This window comes from Bufo bufo, chromosome 8 (genome assembly GCF_905171765.1).
Source record: "Bufo bufo chromosome 8, aBufBuf1.1, whole genome shotgun sequence".
In the NCBI taxonomy this organism is placed as follows: Eukaryota; Metazoa; Chordata; class Amphibia; order Anura; family Bufonidae; genus Bufo; species Bufo bufo.
This window is the reverse complement of record NC_053396.1, coordinates 65,164,065-65,183,243: the sequence shown is the minus strand read 5'-3', so window position 1 is coordinate 65,183,243 and position 19,179 is coordinate 65,164,065. Positions and strand designations below refer to the sequence as shown.

The 19,179-nt window shown below is 46.7% G+C and overlaps 1 protein-coding gene and 1 long non-coding RNA gene across 3 annotated transcripts in view; one reads left to right on the top strand and one right to left on the bottom strand.

Moving 5' to 3' along the window:
- The window catches only part of LOC121009404, a 30,819-nt gene extending 13,547 nt beyond the window's left edge, over positions 1-17,272 (top strand). The window contains exons 2-3 of the long non-coding RNA XR_005780751.1: positions 15,705-15,714; positions 17,262-17,272. This is a non-coding gene — a long non-coding RNA (uncharacterized LOC121009404). The remainder of the gene's footprint in view (positions 1-15,704; positions 15,715-17,261) is intronic.
- The window catches only part of NHSL2 (NHS like 2), a 911,944-nt gene that overhangs the window by 271,239 nt on the left and 621,526 nt on the right, over positions 1-19,179 (bottom strand). The window lies entirely within an intron of this gene.

Below are 19,179 nucleotides of genomic sequence, written 5' to 3'. Positions count from 1 at the left end.
AAATTGCCTTTTTAATTTCTCCTTTTGTTTTCTCTATCAGGTCTGAGACATCGATGCATCCATTTCTCAGCTTCAAGTACCGTATTTTTCGCCGTATAAGACGCACTTTCCCCCCCCCAAAAGTGGGGGAAAAATAGCAGTGCGTCTTATACGGTGAATGCTGCTGATTTTGCCGAGTTTTCAATGATACACCCACCGCGATGCCGCGCGGCGGGTGTATCAGCTGTGAGGGAGGCGGGACTGGGGGCCGGCATCTGCTTTTATAATGACAGCGGGGCCCGTGCAGTGACTGTATTCTACTACACGGGCCCCGCTCACTGTATAATCCTATGTCTAATAGTTCATTGTAATTGTATGTAATCGCATAAGGAGCGCTGTGTATTACCGGTACTTACAACTACAAGCGCTCGCCGCTAGGTAGGTAGCAGAGAGGAGGGAGGAGGCAGGCCGGGAGGACGGACACTGGCAGTGTGAGTCATACGTCATGCGCCTGCGCCGCCCACTTTATGAATGAAGCAGGCGGCGTGGGCGCATGACGTATGACTCACGCTGCCAGCACCTGTCCTCCCGGCCTGCCTCCTCCCTCCTCTCTCCTCTCTGCTACCTACCGAGCGGTGAGCGCTTGTAGTTGTAAGTACCGGTAATAAACAGCGCTCCTTATGTGATTACATACAATTACAATTAACTATTAGACATAGGATTATACAGTGAGCGGGGCCCGTGTAGTAGAATACAGTCACTGCACGGGCCCTGCTGTCATTATAAAAGCAGATGCCGGCCCACAGCGTGTATTGAGGGTCATTCACTACAGGGACACTTATGGAGGGGATCTGTGGATGACACATAGCATAAGATGCTATATATGTGTCATCCACAGATCCCCCCCATAACTGTCATACACAGATCCTCATAACAGTGCCATCCAGAGAGCCCAATAAGAGCTACCCACAGATCCCCCATAAGTGTCACCTACAGATCCCCCATAAGTGTCACCCACAGATCCCCCATATGTGTCACCCACAGAGCCCCCATATGTGTCACCCACAGATCCCCCATAACAGTGCGTCACCCACAGATCCCCCATAAGTGTCACCCACAGATCCCCCATAAGTGTCACCCACAGATCCCCCATAACAGTGCGTCACCCACAGATCCCCCATAACAGTGCGCCACCCACAGATCCCCCATAACAGTGCCATCCACAGACCACAATTAGTTCAAAACCCACCAAAAGCACACATTTTGGTTCAAAATATTTTTTTTCTTATTTTCCTCCTCAAAAACCTACGTGCGTCTTATGGGCCGGTGCGTCTTATAGGGCGAAAAATACGGTAAGTCTGTAGTTTGGTATTAAGATTTTTGAACCACTGTTTTTTCTCTTTTGCTTTTTTAATTCCAATTTTGAGGAAAAATTCTTTAGTTTTGGCTTTTACATATTCCCGCCATAGCAATATTGACATGAACTTTCTTTACAACAAGTCCATTTTTTGTAGTTTTGAATTAATACTTTCTTTACATCTTCATTATTCAATAGATTCACATTTAGCCTCCATACGCCTTTGCCTTTTCCACCTTCAGTTACTTGAATTTGCGCTAGAAGCAACTTATGATCAGAGAAGATATTACCCTCCAGGGACATCGTCACAGGCTTCAGGACTTTTGAAATTAAGAAATAATCCAGTCTTGATTGAACTAAAGAGTTACTCCATGTGTCTCCTGGTTCATTGTCCTTTACATTACTCCAAATGTCAATTAAATGAAAGTCCAAAATCATATTTTTAAGTTGCTGCACTGTTCTGTCTTCCTCTTTTAGGGCACAATTAAAGTCTTCAGCCATGATCACAGCTAAGAAAGGTTGTATGTTCCCTAGCATCTCAGCTCTTTCATGAAGTTCAGGTGAAGCATATACATTTAGTAATTTGATTTCTCTGCCATTAAAGTTGATATTTACTAATAAAGCTCTTCCTGGAATCAATTGTATGTATGAAATGATTTGGCAACTATTTCCTTTGAATAGTATTCCAACTCCAGTAGCTTTGTTATTGTTGTCTCCAGACCACAATGAAGGGCCCTGTGTCCCACTTTCCCTTAGGTCTGCATAGTTTGGGGAGTATTCTATTTCACATTCTTGTAAAAAGATGATGTCGCAGTTGACTGTCTCCAGATAAGCAGCTCTCTTAGGTGCTCCCTTAATACTCCTTACGTTAAGGGAGGAGATTTTTAACGTATCAGACATTGTCCATTAAGAAAAAACTTCAAATAACAGAGTCTCTTTGCATACAAAAGCAGCTCTCTTTGTTTAGATCTCTGTAAATTTCTCACTTTCTGTGAGATTAATTTGTAGGAAAGCATTGCGTATCAGGTCATTTCATCAGATGAACTACTTGACATAAATGGAACTAATGGCTCTGGTGATGCTAAGCTCTCAAACTGAATAATGTGCATAGGATCAGATAAGGCCATGCTTGGTCTTAAGCCGCTGTTGCTTTCATCTGCACTTTGACGGGTTGCTCTTTTGACACTGAGAACCTGTTCTTCATGACCACTCACTTTTCTCTTTGTTTCTTTTGTCTGTAGGTCCATGTCTTCGTCTCCTGTGACCGTCCCCTTCACTCCTGCATCAGTAGCAGGTTCCCCTGCCACCTTTGCAGGAGCAGATTTTCCATGAGCAGGATCCACCATTTCTCCTGGATATCCCATTTACGCTAGTAGTATCAGGTTCTCTGGTTCTTTCATAGCAGGTGCAGCTCCAGCCTTTTTGTGGGCCTCCGGTTCTTTAGTAGGTCCCTAACCTACGTCAACAGCCGCTTAGGACCGAGCTCTACCCCGCTTTGGACAGTCTTTAAAGGCATTGCCTTCCATCCTGCACAGGTTACATATAATCACATTCTGCCCTGCTTGTTGGCATTTTAATCCTCCAATTCCTCCAGGATCCTCCCTGAAGGTGACAAAAAATTTATACTTTCTGGTCCATAAGTCCGCTTTATTCATAAGCTTCCAGACAGATTTCAAAGTTAAACAATATCTCGAAAGAAAAAAATTAAATGTCACATAAGGAAACAAAGGGATTATACATGTGTACAATTTGTGGAATTTACCCCGTCGAGTAGAGTAAAACAAAATTAAGTCCATGTAGAATAGGATCAGTGTGATGGATTTTCAGTTGCTTGTACAAGTTGTGACAGTCCGAAAGATTATCAAATGTGAAAATGTACACACCTTTCCTTGAATCGTTGAGAGCAAGAATACTTCCCTTCTTCATGTTCAAAGTCATTAGTAGAATATCGTTCACAAAGAAAAACAGTTCGCTTTTCTTCTTTCGATATTTCAATCTGCACGGAATTTCAGATCCTCATTGGTTTGCAAAACAGACATTTGGCATATATACTGCCATCCTTCAGCTGGTTATAATCGCCTTCCAATTTGTCGCTATGAAGCTCTGACAACCCCTTGCCCAAGTCCGGTCAAGCCAGAAAACTCAGGCAAAAGACAGAGGAGCGATCAGCCAGGACAGACCAGCTCTCTATCCAGAAGAAGAGCCTCAAAGTTGCTTGATTTGAGTTGGATGGCTTGGGGTGACCTGCGCCCCTAGATCATTATCATTAGGGTGACAAAAATATATCACTGCTTAGGAGGGCTGCTTAAAAAATTTCAGTTTTATAATTGTCCTAACCTTATATTTAATAATATTTTACCTTTCTTTACTGTTTTGTCATGTCAACTCATTTGCATAAACTTGTGCATATTGGAAAGACATGCACATTAGCAGAATCTGCTTTGTTTTTCTGCTGAAACACTATTTGCATGTATTTCCCATACGCCCAAGTTTATGCAAATGAGTTTACATGACAAAACAATATAGAAAGGTTATTGAATATAATGTTTGGACAATTAAAAAACTGAAAATTTGTATGCAGCCCTCCTAAGCAGTGAGAGAAGAGTTAGCTAGCATCCAAAAATGTTTTTACAATTCTTGTCACCCTTATGATAATGATCTAGGTGCACCGGTCCCCCAAGCCATCCAACTCAAATCAAGCAACTTTGAGGCTTGCTGGCTTTCTCCTTTTGGACAGAGGGCTGGTCTTGTATGGCTCATAGTGCACAAGGCTGCCATTGTAAGGTATGCTGACTGTACCTGTCTCATGAATAGGTTGTTGGCTTACACATACCTGGCTTTTGGCATAAGGCCTTTGTGTGATTGTCTCTTATATGTTGTTTATTGTGATTTACAGGTAATGGTTTATTTTTAAAATAATATAACATCTATAAAAAGAAATGATTAATGATAGGTAAAATAACTATAAAAAAGTAGGTATGGATTATAGATAGCATAAGAGTAGCTATATACAATAAGTGAGAAAAGATTATAGGTTTATCTAGTGATAAAAAAAAAATCTAGAATATTTGCTATTACGAAGATATACCTGTAGCAATTTATTCTAGATCTTCGTGAGTTCTCGAAGTGTCGATATTCACAATAAAAATTTGTGATTTGAATATTCGCGCTCAACACTAATCAAAATTAGGGTTATTCACTTTAGAAAAAAGACGACTGAGGGGAGATTTAATAACTAGGTATAAATTAGAGATGGGACGGGGGATTCGTCGAATCCACGAATCCCTCGAATCTTGCTGGATTCGTGGGATTCGTGGACTCGAATCCAGACGTAATTTGCCTGAAACGAATCCGACGAATCCGGTGGGAGGGACTGGGAGGCGGAGCTGGGGCCGGTGCGTTCACTGTGCTCCGGCCCCTCCGCTCCAGTAGTTATATAATGTATAATTGTGATTAATAATCATGCTGCCCCCTCTGTGTGTAGTATTACATTCAATAAATCTTACTTACAGGGCTAGTACTGCTATCGTAACAGGCCGGCCGGGCAGACGAGCGGCAGCGTCACTGACTGACGTCACCTGCTTGCGCCGCTTCATTCATAAAGCAGGCGGCTCAGGCAGGTGACGTCAGTCAGTGACGCTGCCGCTCGTCTGCCCGGCCGGCCTGTTACGATAGCAGTAGCCGGCTGTAAGTAAGATTTATTGAATGTAATACTACACACAGAGGGGGCAGCATGATTATTAATCACAATTACACATTATATAACTACTGGAGCGGCAATGGGGGGCTCTGTGGATGGCACTGTTATGGGGTGGAGGGGTCTGTGGATGGCACTGTTATGGGGTGGGGGGGGTCTGTGGATGGCACTGTTAAGGGGTGGGTGGTGGGTCTGTGGATGGCACTGTTATGGGGTGGGGGGGTCTGTGGATGGCACTGTTATGGGGTGGGGGGGTCTGTGGATGGCACTGTTATGGGGTGTGGATGGCACTGTTATAGGATGGGGGGTCTGTGGATGGCACTGTTATGGGGTGGGGGGGGTCTGTGGATGGCACTGTTATGGGGTGGGGGGGTCTGTGGATGGCACTGTAATGGGGTGGGGGGGGTCTGTGGATGGCACTGTTATGGGGTGGGGGGGTCTGTGGATGGCACTGTTATGGGGTGTGGATGGCACTGTTATAGGATGGGGGGTCTGTGGATGGCACTGTTATGGGGTGGGGGGGTCTGTGGATGGCATTGTTATGGGGTGGGGGGGTCTGTGGATGGCACTGTTATGGGGTGGGGGGGTCTGTGGATGGCACTGTTATGGGGTGGGGGGGGGGTCTGTGGATGGCACTGTTATGGGGTGGGGGGGTCTGTGGATGGCACTGTTATGGGGTGGGGGGGGTCTGTGGATGGCACTGTTAAGGGGTGGGTGGTGGGTCTGTGGATGGCACTGTTATGGGGTGGGGGGGTCTGTGGATGGCACTGTTATGGGGTGGGGGGGTCTGTGGATGGCACTGTTATGGGGTGTGGATGGCACTGTTATAGGATGGGGGGTCTGTGGATGGCACTGTTATGGGGTGGGGGGGTCTGTGGATGGCACTGTTATGGGGTGGGGGGGTCTGTGGATGGCACTGTAATGGGGTGGGGGGGGGTCTGTGGATGGCACTGTTATGGGGTGGGGGGGTCTGTGGATGGCACTGTTATGGGGTGTGGATGGCACTGTTATAGGATGGGGGGTCTGTGGATGGCACTGTTATGGGGTGGGGGGGTCTGTGGATGGCACTGTTATGGGGTGGGGGGGTCTGTGGATGGCACTGTTATGGGGTGGGGGGGGGTCTGTGGATGGCACCGTTATGGGGTGGGGGGGGTTCTGTGGATGGCACCGTTATGGGGTGGGGGGGTCTGTGAATGCCAGGGGGAGAGGTGAGAGGCACTATGATACTACTGGCACATTGGGGGAGGCACTATGATACGGGCACATTATGGGGGGAGATGGCACTATGATACGGGCACATTATGGGGGGAGGTGGCACTATGATACGGGCACATTATGGGGGGAGATGGCACTATGATACGGGCACATTATGGGGGGAGGTGGCACTATGATACGGGCACATTATGGGGGGAGATGGCACTATGATACGGGCACATTATGGGGGGAGGTGGCACTATGATACGGGCACATTATGGGGGGAGGTGGCACTATGATACGGGCACATTATGGGGGGAGATGGCACTATGATACGGGCACATTATGGGGGGAGATGGCACTATGATACGGGCACATTATGGGGGGAGGTGGCACTATGATACGGGCACATTATGGGGGGAGGTGGCACTATGATACGGGCACATTATGGGGGGAGGTGGCACTATGATACGGGCACATTGGGGGGGAGATGGCACTATGATACCGGCACATGGGGGGAGGAGAGAGGCACTCCGCACTTGATACTGGCACATGATTAGGGGGGCATCTATGGGGACACTTACTGGCACATTATTGGGTGGCACTGTGGGGGCATCTACTGAGGCCACAAAGAAGGGGTATTTTATATGGGGGGCTCTGTGTGGTACTAGTATTATCAGGGGTAGTTTCTGCAGTATAGTATTGGGGAGCACAGCGGCACAGTATTGGGGGTGTTAGGATGATTTGTCCAGAAGATGGGAGGATGATGGAAAAGTAGTAAACAGATTTATTTATTTTTGTCAAGCTGCAGAGATGAAAAATGGCTGAAAACTGGTGTCTGGTCTGAAGGTCTGAAAGGAGAAGATGAGGAAAGAGAACATCTACAAGAGACGTCACTGGATGTAAGAGGTATGTGGCTGTATTACCCTGTATGTTTTGTAGTGATAGGAGCAGGGGTCATAGCAGGGGTCATCGCGGTCATATATGGTGTGACCGTGACTGGGAGGTGGAGGTTCAGACAAACTGACGCGGTCTGACTTTGTTTCTTACACCGTGCGTTCACACAATTATGTACAGGATTCGTAGGATTCGAGATTCGAAAGATTCGATATATTCGAGAACCTTTTCGGATTCGGATTTGGATTCGAAAAAATTTGGATTCGTCCCACCTCTAGTATAAATATATCAGGGGTCAGTACAGAGATCTCTCCCATCATCTATTTATCCCCAGGACTGTGACTGTGACAGGGGAACATCCTCTGTGTCTGGAGGAAAGAAGGTGTGCTGCCTTTTCAGGTGTGCCTGCTAATTGAATTATAGTTATCTATATAGTGAGTGGCAGCTTTACAAAGGTTTTGTAAATCACTTAGGCAGGAAATTACCCTTGGTCTAGGAAGTGTCTTCAGCCATTTTAGATTGCTATTCTCTATGGATGCAGCCTGTCTTCTTCTCTCCCAAGGGGCTTGAGACATCATCACCTGTAAGTGCCTTTCTGTGGTGTTATCTGTTATTTATGCTATACTACTTTATTCTATGTATTCTGATATGTTGTTATTGTATTGTATTTTAGTTTCACAAAATAAAAATAAAAAAAATAGAATAAAGTTTGATTCCTTTGGTAGACAACACAAGCAGTGGGCTTCTGTTTACTGGAGTCTCGGACAAGTGTTTAGCTGTCCGTTTAGAACCACACATAGTCAGTGTTTTGAGAGCGGAACAGTGAAAAGGTGTAACGCAACAAGCCTGGAGATGATAGTCACTGCACAGACAGAATGAGTCTAAGATCAGGAAGACAGTATAAGGCTAAAGATCAGCTACCTAGGACACATCAAGGCAGGGAGAGCATGCCAACTGTCCAGCAAGATGATACACGCTCACACTCGTCTAGATCAGCAAGGTCCAGTCAGATTTCATTAGCAAGTGACCTTTTACTCAGGGCTCGGGCTAAAGAGGCAGCCAGAGGCAGCTCGTGCTCAGCTAGAATTTGCTAAGAAAGAGTCCGTCATTATGAAGGAAAGAGCAGAAAAAGAAAAAGAGAAATCAGAACAGGAAGCATTGTATTCCAATGCCTCATGTACAGTATGCAACATAGGGGTAGGTCTTCTATATATTGCACTGAGAAGTGATGTCAATTATGCTGAGAAGCAGTTATTAGATAAAAGCATAGTATTTAGGATGTGCGATCCAGTTTCATTCTTAGATTTTATATGTTTAGAATCTGTTCTTTTTCCCCCCTCTGGTATCAGCACTCCTCCCAATTCGGCCCAGGTGATTTTAATTAGCAGGAGACTGCATAAGGGTATAAATTCCTACCAGCTCTCAGTTGGAGTTCCTGAGAGCATGTGATAAGGTGAGCTCTGAGAACTGTTCACATGGTGGGGTGCTGTGTGGCGGCCATTGTTGCTTTGGTGCTGTCCTGGTGGGTTGGTGGGGCCCAATGCCAGGGTAGCTTTGCCAGACAGCGGGAGTGTTGTTTGGCTGCTGGGTCCCGCTGCCTATTGCAGGGCTGTGGCGCCGGTGGTCGCCGCACAGCGCTGCGCCAAAGTTAAAGTAGGTTCCCACTCGAGGAGGCAACCTGGTCGTGGTGAGTGGGCCTATGCTTTTTGATCAAATTGTATACCAATGCCTCATGTACAGTATGGGGGTAGGTATTCTATATATTGCGCTGAGAAGCGATGTCAATTATGCTGAGAAGCAGTTATTAGATAAAAACATAGTATTGAGGATGTGCAATCCAGCTTCATTCTTATATTTTACATAGAACAGAAAGCAAAGTTGCATATTCTTCAGCATCAGAGTGCAGCCGCCGCTGCAGCAGCAGAGGCTGCAGCTTATGCTGATATTGAGTGGTCTAGAAGTGGGTCTATCTACAAAGGCCCAGATGTGCCTGAGAAACCTCTTTCCTCAGTAGAACGCACAAAGGAGTATATCCAAGAATTTTCAAACAGCAATGCAACAAAACGGTTCCCCAATCCAGAGTCAGCTGAATTTAAACCAGAACCAGCAGAACCCCTGAGTGTATGAAAACAAACCCATAAGGTCAGCAGTACCAGAACAATTAAAGATGAACCCTTAGAGACATATAGGAACAGGCACGGTAAATCCTTACTACAGCAACCCAAACACCAGAGCACACAAGGTGTCACTAAATATCTAATCTGTAAAGAAATGGTTAGTTAATTCAGGCATTCTCAAGTTTGATGACTGCCCCGAGAATTACTGGGCATGGAAGTCTTCTTTTCTGAATGCAGTCAAAGACTTAGACTTATCAGCAGCCGAGATGCTAGACCTGAAAAAAAAAATGGCTTGGGACTGAGTCATTAGAGTATGCAAGAAGGATGCGCAGGATACACATATTTAACCCTTCTGCAGGACTTGATATGACCTGGCAAAGACTAGAGGAAAGATATGGATCACCAGAGGCAATTGAAGGTGCTCTAATGAAAAGACTTGAGTCTTTCCCTAAGCTAAACAGCAAATAGTCTTTCCCTAAGCTAAACAGCAAAGACAATTTGAAACTGCAAGAGCTGGGTGATATTCTTTGGGAAGTCCAGTGTGCCAAAGAAAAAGACTCTTTAAGAGGACTTGCACATTTAGATACCGCCAGCGGTACTAAGCCTATAGTGGAGAAACTTCCTCACAACCTACAAGAAAAATGGATGAGTGTTGGAGCCAAATACAAAGAAGAACATGATGTCCCCTTCCCCCCTTTCTTTGTGTTTTTTAGGTTTGTGCAGCAGCAAGCAAAAATCACCAGCAGTCAACTGCCGAAGGCAGAAAAGCCACCTAGATCCTACAATAGGACTTCAGTGATCGCTTATAAGACAATAAGCTCTGAGGACCCAGACTGTATAAGTAGCTACGAGGTAAACACCTTTGAAGGCCCTGACAGACTTTGCCCACTTCATAAAAAGCCCCATCCTCTAAACAAGTGGAAAGGGTTCAAAAGTATACCTATCAAATAAAGGTTAGCCTTTCTTAGACAAAACAGCATCTGCTTCAACTGTTGCAAATCCACTAAGCATATAACCAAAGACTGCAAAATACAAGCAAATTGCTCCGAATGTGGCAGTAAAAGACACATCATAGCTTTACACCCTGATACTTTGCATCAATTACTAGAGGCAGGGGCGGGCTGGGCCGGGAGGCAGGGAGGAAATTGCCCCCCAGACCGCCCTAAAAAAACGCGGCCGCTGGGCCCGTCTTTAACAAAAATTATTTTTATTTTTAATTCTTCAGGGCCGCACCGCCGATCACCACAGGCAGCGCGGCCCTGGATGTAATTGCGGCGGCGGTGGTGGCAGCTGTGTCCTGTGGGGCAATGGAGGGAGAGAGGCGTGTCCCTCCCCTGTTCTTCTGATAGGCCGCAGGCACTAATGCCTGCAGCCTGTCAGAGGCTGGCTCAGGCAGCGCGATGACGCCATTATCATCGCGCCGCCTGAGCCGGGCAGCACACAGCAGGGACACAGGCCGGAAGGGGCCTGCATCGCTTCTGATGGAGGTAAGTATTAGTGTTTTCTTTTTTTTTCGTTGAGGGGGGAGCTGGCACTATGGGGGGGGGGAGCTGGCACTATGGGGGGGCTGGCACTATGGCTATGAGGGATCTGGCACTATGGCTATGGGTGAGCTGGCACTATGGGGGGGATCTGGCACTATGGGGTGGCTTGCACTATGGGGGAGCTAGCACTATGGGGCGGCTGGCACTATAAGGGGCCTGGCACTATGGAGGGGGTTTACACTATTTGGGGGGGGCCCGGCACTATGGGGGGGAGCTGGCACTATGGGGGGGGGGGCTGGCACTATGGGGGGGAGCTGGCACTATGGGGGGGAGCTGGCACTATGTTGGGGCTGACACTATCGGGGGGAGCTTGCACTATGAGGGGAGCTGGCACTATTGGAGGAGCTGGCACTATGGGGGGGACTATGGGGGCATTTCTTACTGGCACATTATGGGGGGGCACAATGGGGGAGAGGAGCACTATGGTGGTATCTGGGGGCTCTAAAGGGGCTTTTTTTTAATTATTGGCACATTATGGGGGGCACTATAGGGGAGAGTGGCACTATGGGGCATCTGGTGTTATTATAGGGGCATTATTTGGGGGCACTATGGGGAAGTGGGGGCTCTAAAGGGGCCTTTTGTATTGGAACATTATGGGGGGCACAATGGCAATTGGTGGCACTAAGGGGGCATTTTTTACTGGCACATTATGGGAGGCACTATAAGGGAGAGCGGCACTATGGGGCATTATTTAGGGGCACTATGGGGGAGTGGAGCACTATTGGGGCATATGGTGGCACTAAGAAGGGGCATTTTTTTACTGGCACATTGTGGGGGAGAAGAGCACTATAGGGGCATCTGCTGGGGGCACTAAGAAGGGGCATTTTTTTACTGGCATATTATGGGGGACACTATGGGGAAGGGGGAGAGGAGCACTAGGAGGGCATTTACTGGGGCACTATATAGGGGTATTTTATACTGGCATACATTATGGGGACATTAGTTCAATTGCGGGCACTAAGCGGGGGTATTTCATGTACTGTCATATTATAGGGAGAATTAGTACTACTAGGGGGTATTATGGGGAGCTTTACTACTACTGGGGGGCTATGAGGAACATGATTACTAGGGCACTATAGGGGCATTATTACTACTAAGTGTGCTCTGGCAGAGAATTATTTCTATTGGAGGGATTTTGGGGAGCACTGTTACTTTGGGCGCACCCTGGCATAGTATCAGCTTAGCACAATTATTTTTGGGGGACATTATCTTTATACTATTAGTGTCTGGGCGCAGTTATTTTTTAGAGCACTGTGTGCCAATAATTGTTTAAGGGGGCACTATCTGTGTGGTAGTAGTATTCCCAGGGGTACTGTTTCTGCAGTATAGTATTGGGGGCACAGTAGGCACAGTATTGGGGGCACTATCTGTGTGGTAGTAGTATTCCCAGGGGTACTGTTTCTGCAGTATAGTATTGGGGGCACAGCGGGCACAGTATTGGGGGCACTTTCTGTGTGGTAGTAGTATTTCCAGGGAGACTGTTTCTGCAGTATAGTATTGGGGGCACAGCGGGCACAGTATTGGGGGCACTTTCTGTGTGGTAGTAGTATTTCCAGGGAGACTGTTTCTGCAGTATAGTATTGGGGGCACAGTGGGCACAGTATTGGGGGCACTATCTGTGTGGTAGTAGTATTTCCAGGGGGACTGTTTCTGCAGTATAGTATTGGGGGTGGCAGGAAAGGGTGTTCAGTAGATGATGGAAATGTGGGAAACTAATGTCTGTTTCTCAATATCTGCAGAGACTGGAGATGGCAGAAAAATCATCATGGCGGTCTGGTCTGAATGGAGAAGATGAGTAAAGAGAACGTCTACAACAAAAGTGACATCACTGGATGTAAGAGGTATGTGGTGCTATGTAGGAGAGGAGATGCTCCGGCTCCTCCCCCTGCCATTTGCAGAAGGAGGATTCAGAGCTGGGTGAGGACGGCGAAAGGGGGCAGCAGGCCACGGGCAGATGGTGGTGGGAACCACAAGCCCTGGGCAGAATCTGGGGAGGGAGGAGAGCAGAGGAGCTTCCTGTCTGTAGCCTGCTGTTTATTGTATAATGTGAAGCAGGCAGTGCAGCCAGGACAGCCCTCCCCTCTCCGTATGATGTGTAGAGACAGGCCTCAACTATAGAATATCAGCTGTACAGTGTGTGTTGGGAGTGGCTTATTATATGTAGGAGGGGCTTTTAATAATGGGTGGGGCTAAAATGGGCCACTTGACTGGATTTGCCCCCCAGGACTAAGGCTGCCAGCCCTCCCCTGACTAAAGGTCACTGAAGCCCTGAAAGATGAGGGCAGGGAGCAAAAAGATAAATTTATCTACCCCAATAATGTCCAAATGCACTGAAATCTGTGGTGACAGTACAAATCCACGTTCATGTTCCAAGGTCTGCCTAGCAACAGTGTACCCCACAGGGAAAAAGGAGAAGGCAGTTAAGATGTATGTGGTTCTTGATGAACAGAGTAACAGGTCACTTGCATGGTCAGACTTTTTTGATGCCTTGAACATTACATCAAGTGCAGTTCCATACACCCTAAAGATATGTGCAGGAGTGATAGAAACTTCAGGAACTTCAGGAGCTACTGACTTTACTATTGAGTTTATTGACAAGAGAGTCCATCTCTCACTTCCCACTTTGATAGAGTGTGATATGATACCAGACAATAAATCAGAGGTCCCTTCACCAGAAGTGGCCCTTCATCATCCTCATCTCAATTTAAGGTCTCACCTTATTTCAGCTATCCAGATGCCTCTATTCTTCTACTTCTTGGAAGAGACATTCTACAGGTACATAAGGTACACCAACAAATAAATGGACCCTTTAATGCCCCCTATGCTCAGGCTTGATCTAGGGTGGGTTATAGTGGGAGAAGTTTGTCTGGGGGCAGCATATCGGCCTGACAGTGTCAACACTTCAAAGGCATCTGTGCTAATGAATGGGCGCACGTCCCTTCTTAGTCCATGCCAGAACAGCTTTGTTGTTAAAGAAACCCTAAAACCATACTGTGACTCTCCTTCTAGTCACAATAGAGACATTAGTAGTGGCATGAAGACTGACACTTTAGGGAACTCAGTATTCCAGAGAACAAAAGATGATGACAAACAAGCAATGTCCTTAGATGATCAAGCCTTTCTCAGTATCTTTTTGCACACCCAGGTGTTATTTACCTAGTAACAGAGAGCAAGCCATGAAGCGCCTAAACACACTACGTAAAACTTTGCAAAGAAAACCTGAAGTGAAGAAAGACTTTACAGAATTCATCAAAAGGATACTTGACAATAATCATGCTGATGTAGCACCATCACTGGATGAAGGTAAAGAACACTGGTATCTGCCAATGTTTGCCGTTTACCATCCACACAAGCCAGACCAAATAAGAGTTGTGTTCGATTCCAGTGCTCAACATGAAGGTGCTTCATTAAATGATGTACTGGTGAGTGGCCCAGATCTAAACAACACACTTCTGGGTGTCCTTTTACGCTTCAGGAAAGAGCCTATTGCCTTCACAGGGAATGTGCAACAGATTTTTTTATTGTTTTCTAGTGTGAGAGGACCATCATGACTACCTGCGTTTCCTGTGGTACAAGGATAACGACATAGATAAAGAGGTAACAGAGTATAGAATGAGAGTGCATGTTTTTGGTAACAGCCCTTCTCCTGCTGTTGCCATATACTGTATGCACACAGCTGCCCAGAAAGGTGCAGAACATTATGGTCAAGATGCCAAACACATTGTGATGAGACACTTCAGACGATGGACTTGCTTCAGATAGCACACCTGAAGGAGCAGTCAACAGTCTCAGCAAAGCTAAACAAATGCTGGCAGAAATTAATCTGCGACCACATAAGATTGCCTCTGTAACGGAACGCCCAGCACCCCGACCGGGTACCTCCATTGATAGAGGCTCCTAGTGCTTCGCGAGAACTCCAAGCACTCCACTTGACACCGTAAGCACACAGACCCCACGAACCGCCGAAGCTTGGTGGAGGTCTCGCCGTCTCCTACCCACCCTGGACCTACGACAAGGCTCCAGGCTCCAGTGGGTGAACCTCTCCTAAATTCAGAGACAGGAACCAGGAACAAGCTCTTACAAGAGCTTATACTCAGGGGAGTATTATGATATAGCAATCCCCAAGAGTGTAGTTATCCCATCCCCCAAACATGAGCCAAGACTTCATAAAGGGGTAAAGCAGGAACTCTTTAATGGGTTATTTTTCAGCCTTTTATGCAGGTCTCCTAGCAAGGGACACTCCCCCTGGGGCCCTTGTAAAAGACTGTGACAGTTTATATTTTAGCCAATCACATGCATTTACAGTATTGAAACCCTCCCAGCAATTGTACACAAAATCCCCTTCCCTCTGTCTGTAACGCAATCAACAAAATACAATGACCATTGTCTGAGACGCAATTAACTAACACACTGGCATTGTCTGAGACGCAATCCACAAAATACAATTACCAAACGTAATAGGCTAACTTAATCACTACCAGACAGAAAACACTAATTTTTCCCAACACACAGAAAACACCTCAAAACCCCACACATCCCCATAATGTATACATCCATGGATACATATCCAAAAATCACCCAGCACCGAGCAGGGGTTCCCAAATTCCATGGAAGTCACATTTGGCCGGCCGCAAGCATGGCTTTCCTGCCCAAAACAGTTCCACAGATTTAAGCTGTGCGGCCGGGTCTGTCTTCTCCTTCAAAGTTAGTATGGGCCATAATCCTGGGGCAGGAGGCTGGCAAACAGCCCCCTCCAAAACACCGTGGCGAGGTTGGTTTCGCCACAGCCTCTAACAGCAAACAAGTCATGGAAGCTTTCACTGCAGAAGACAGAGCTAAAGATCTCAAAGACCTTTGCCTGGGAACAGACACCCTTCCTTTGCAGAAGAGTTTAGGCCTAAGCTGGGATCTAGATAAAGACTGTTTGATGTTTCAGGTTTCTTCAGCAGAAAAGCCACTCACAAGAAGAGGGATCCTATCCAATACAAACAGTCTCTATGATCCTCTCGGGTTTGTAGCACCCGTCACCATAAAAGGTAAGGCCTTAGTTCGTGAACTGTCAAGTGGAGAAAGTGAGTGGAATGCCTTACTTCAACAAGAGAGACTCCATGAGTGGGTCCAATGGACAGAGTCTTTACAAGCCTTACAATGTTTACAAATATCCAGGTGTTATGTTCCTGTTTCATTGTCACAAGTCTGCAAAAGAGAACTGTACATCTTTTCAGATGCATCTGTTATAGCAATAGGTGCAGTTGCTTATTTGAAGGTAAACAATGCAGAAAATGTCTGCCATGTTTTGTTATGGGTAAATCCAAACGGAGCCCTAAGCCGACACGTACAATTCCACGCCTAGAGTTATGTGCAGCGGTACTAGCGGCTGAACTGTATGAGTTAGTGAGAGACGAGATAGACCTAAGCCTTGATGCTGTGAAATTCTTTACAGACAGTAAAACTGTCCTAGGCTATATCTGCAACACTACAAAGAGATTCTTCTTATATGTCTCCAATTTGGTGAATAGAATCAAACAACCCGTCCAAAGCAATGGAAACAAGTCCAGTGCCTAGCTGATACGTTTTGGAAGAGATGGAAGAGAGAATACCTGTTTACCTTACAAAGTCACAGGAAATGGACTAAGACCAGTTCCAATGTTAAATTTGGAGACGTGTTGTTGAAAGATAGTCAAGAAAGCAGAAACAACTGGCCTATGGGAATTGTCACAAATACATTGCAAAGTAAAGATGGTAATGTCAGAAAGGTTGAAGTCAAAGTGACAAAACAAGGGACTGCTAAGGTGTATGCCAGACCAGTTTCAGATGTCATTGTTCTCCTTTGAATAGGTATTTTTTTATGTTGCTGGCAGAATACATAACATAGAGCTCGTCACTGATAGCTTTCAGATGTGACATTCGCCATGAGTTAAATTCCATCCTGTGGAGTGTGGATTACAATTGGCATTGGAGATAGTTTGGCCTAGTGCGCCTTCTCCAATCCAAAGATGGGTTTATGGACAAAGCTATTTCTTAATGTGGGCTATCAGCTTGAAGTACCACAGCCAAGAGACACTGATTGTCATGCCCTGCTCTGACTATGTGCAGAGGTCGGCCAGAATAGCAGCACGTGTTTAGTTTTTTGTTTTGTTTTGGAGTCGTGCTAGATCCGCCTCCCTTCAGGTGCACTGGGTGGGGTCATTGGTTTAAATTTCACTCATTCCCAGTGTTCTGTGCGGGTTATAGAAATCAGTCTGGCCTTGGAAGCAAGGCAGGAAGGATTGTCTGTTCCAGCTCAGATAAGATAAGTTTGGTTTCTGTTTTTGTTGTTTGCTGTCTAGGCTGTTTGTGTGTCGTCTGTCCCCTCCAGGTTCTGAGGGAGCAGGCTGCCCCTATTCCCCTTTCACCATCTCAGGGATTCTAGGGTATTCTCAGCCCAGGCACGAGGACACATTATTCCTACCTTCAAGGTCTGAATGTGGGCTTAGCAGTGTAGGGAGAGAAGTCAGGGATTTGCTAGGAGGTGACCTTTCCCCAGCTTCTCGCCTTGAAATTTGTTTGTTGGTTTATCTGTGTATCTGAGATCCCGTCCGCCGTGACATTATAACCCGCCAATACTTTGACTGTCATTCCTCAGCGGTTTTGTGATGTCGTCAATTGATTCGTTAGTTGACCGCATGCAGGGGCTATCCCTAGAGGTTGCGGAGCTGCGTAATTCGGTCACACGGTGTCAGAATGCTCTGGCATCAGGTGCAGGTCAAATTTGTGGGGAGCCTAAAGTCGCTCTTCCTGATAGATTTGCAGGGGGTACGGATGACTTTATCCGTTTTAGAGAGTCATGCAAATTGTATTTTCGGATGCGTCCATCGTCGTCAGGTGATGAAAGTCAGAGGATAGGTATAATCATTTTTCTGCTTAAAGGGGACGCGCAATCCTGGGCCTTTTCTCTGCCGCCCGGTTCTCGGGCCCTCCGGTCAGTGGAAGAATTTTTTAAGGCCCTGGGATTAATCTACGATGACCCAGATCGGGTCTCGATGGCGGAATCGAAATTACGTAATTTATTACAGGGTGAACATACTGCAGAGGCTTACTGTGTTGAGTTTAGGAGATGGGCTACAGAGTCAGAGTGGAATGATCACGCGTTACGTAGTCAGTTTTGTCAGGGGTTATCTGGGAGATTGAAAGATGCCCTTGCTTTTCATGAGTACGAGTCTTTTGCAGTACGGTTAGATAGACATATTAGAGAAAGGTGTAGGGCTCCCTCCGTGCAAGGGATCCCTTCTGTGAGTGGTTTTGTCTCTACTGCTTCCCAGGGTGATGTTACAGGTAACTCTGGGGTAGGGGAGGAACCCATGCAGCTGGGTCAGGTTTCTTTCCGTTCTGGTAGTAGAGACTTTAGGAAATTGCACAAACTATGTTACTACTGTGGGAAAAGTGGTCATTTTATTTTTGCTTGTCCTTTTGTTAAACCGCATGTGGAAGAGAAAAAGAAAAAAAAACTTTCCTGACTCTTGGTAGCGTGAATGGTGTGGTGGAGCAAGCAGGTATTGTAACGGGGTTCCGAAGGTGCACTCGGTCTCCCATTAGCCGCAGACCTGCTGCTTAGCTTCTGGAGCGAGGACCTGTGTTTGACCTCGTTCCCAGGGCGGCTTTGCTAGCTGGGAGGCCCCCTGCTCCTAAGTCTGCCTTGAGCGCCGAGTTGATCACTCGGTGCTCGACTGGTTGGTCTGTCGGTCATGTGACGCTGGCCACGTCACATGACCCTCACTCCCCACTATAAATACAGGCAGCCTGCTGGCCACAGGTTGCCTGTTAATTTAGGTTCCACCTGTGATTTTGTCTTTCCTGGCGTACTTACCTCCTGCTGAATTCCTGACGATCCTCTGCCTGCTCCTTGTGTACTTTGCTGCTCTCCTGGTATTCTGACCCCGGCCTCCTCCTGACGATCCTCTGCTGACTCCTTTGGTACTTCACGACTCTCCTGGTATTTATGACCCCGGCTTCTCCTGACGATTCTCTGCTTGCTCCATTTGTACTTTGTAGCTTTCCTGGTATTGACTCGGTCCGTTCACGTTCTGTTGTTTGTCTCTCTGTCATCCCCGCACTTATTCCAAGCTAGGGATTGCCATCCAGTTGTCCCCTGTCATTAGGACTCGCGAGTCAAGTAGGCAGGGCCAGGGGTAAGGGTGGAGTGCAGTGGTCACTTCCCTCCCCCCTGTGTGTGTGTGTACGCGACCGTTACAGGTATGCAAGCTCCCTGTAATACCCGTTTTCTCCTTCCAGCTATGGTGGCGCTAGACTCAAGAGAATTTTTTGTTGAAGTATTCCTTGACTGTGGTGCTGGGGTAAACCTTATTGACTTTCTTTTTCTTCAAAATCTGGGTCTAAGTACTTGCACTTTAGAAA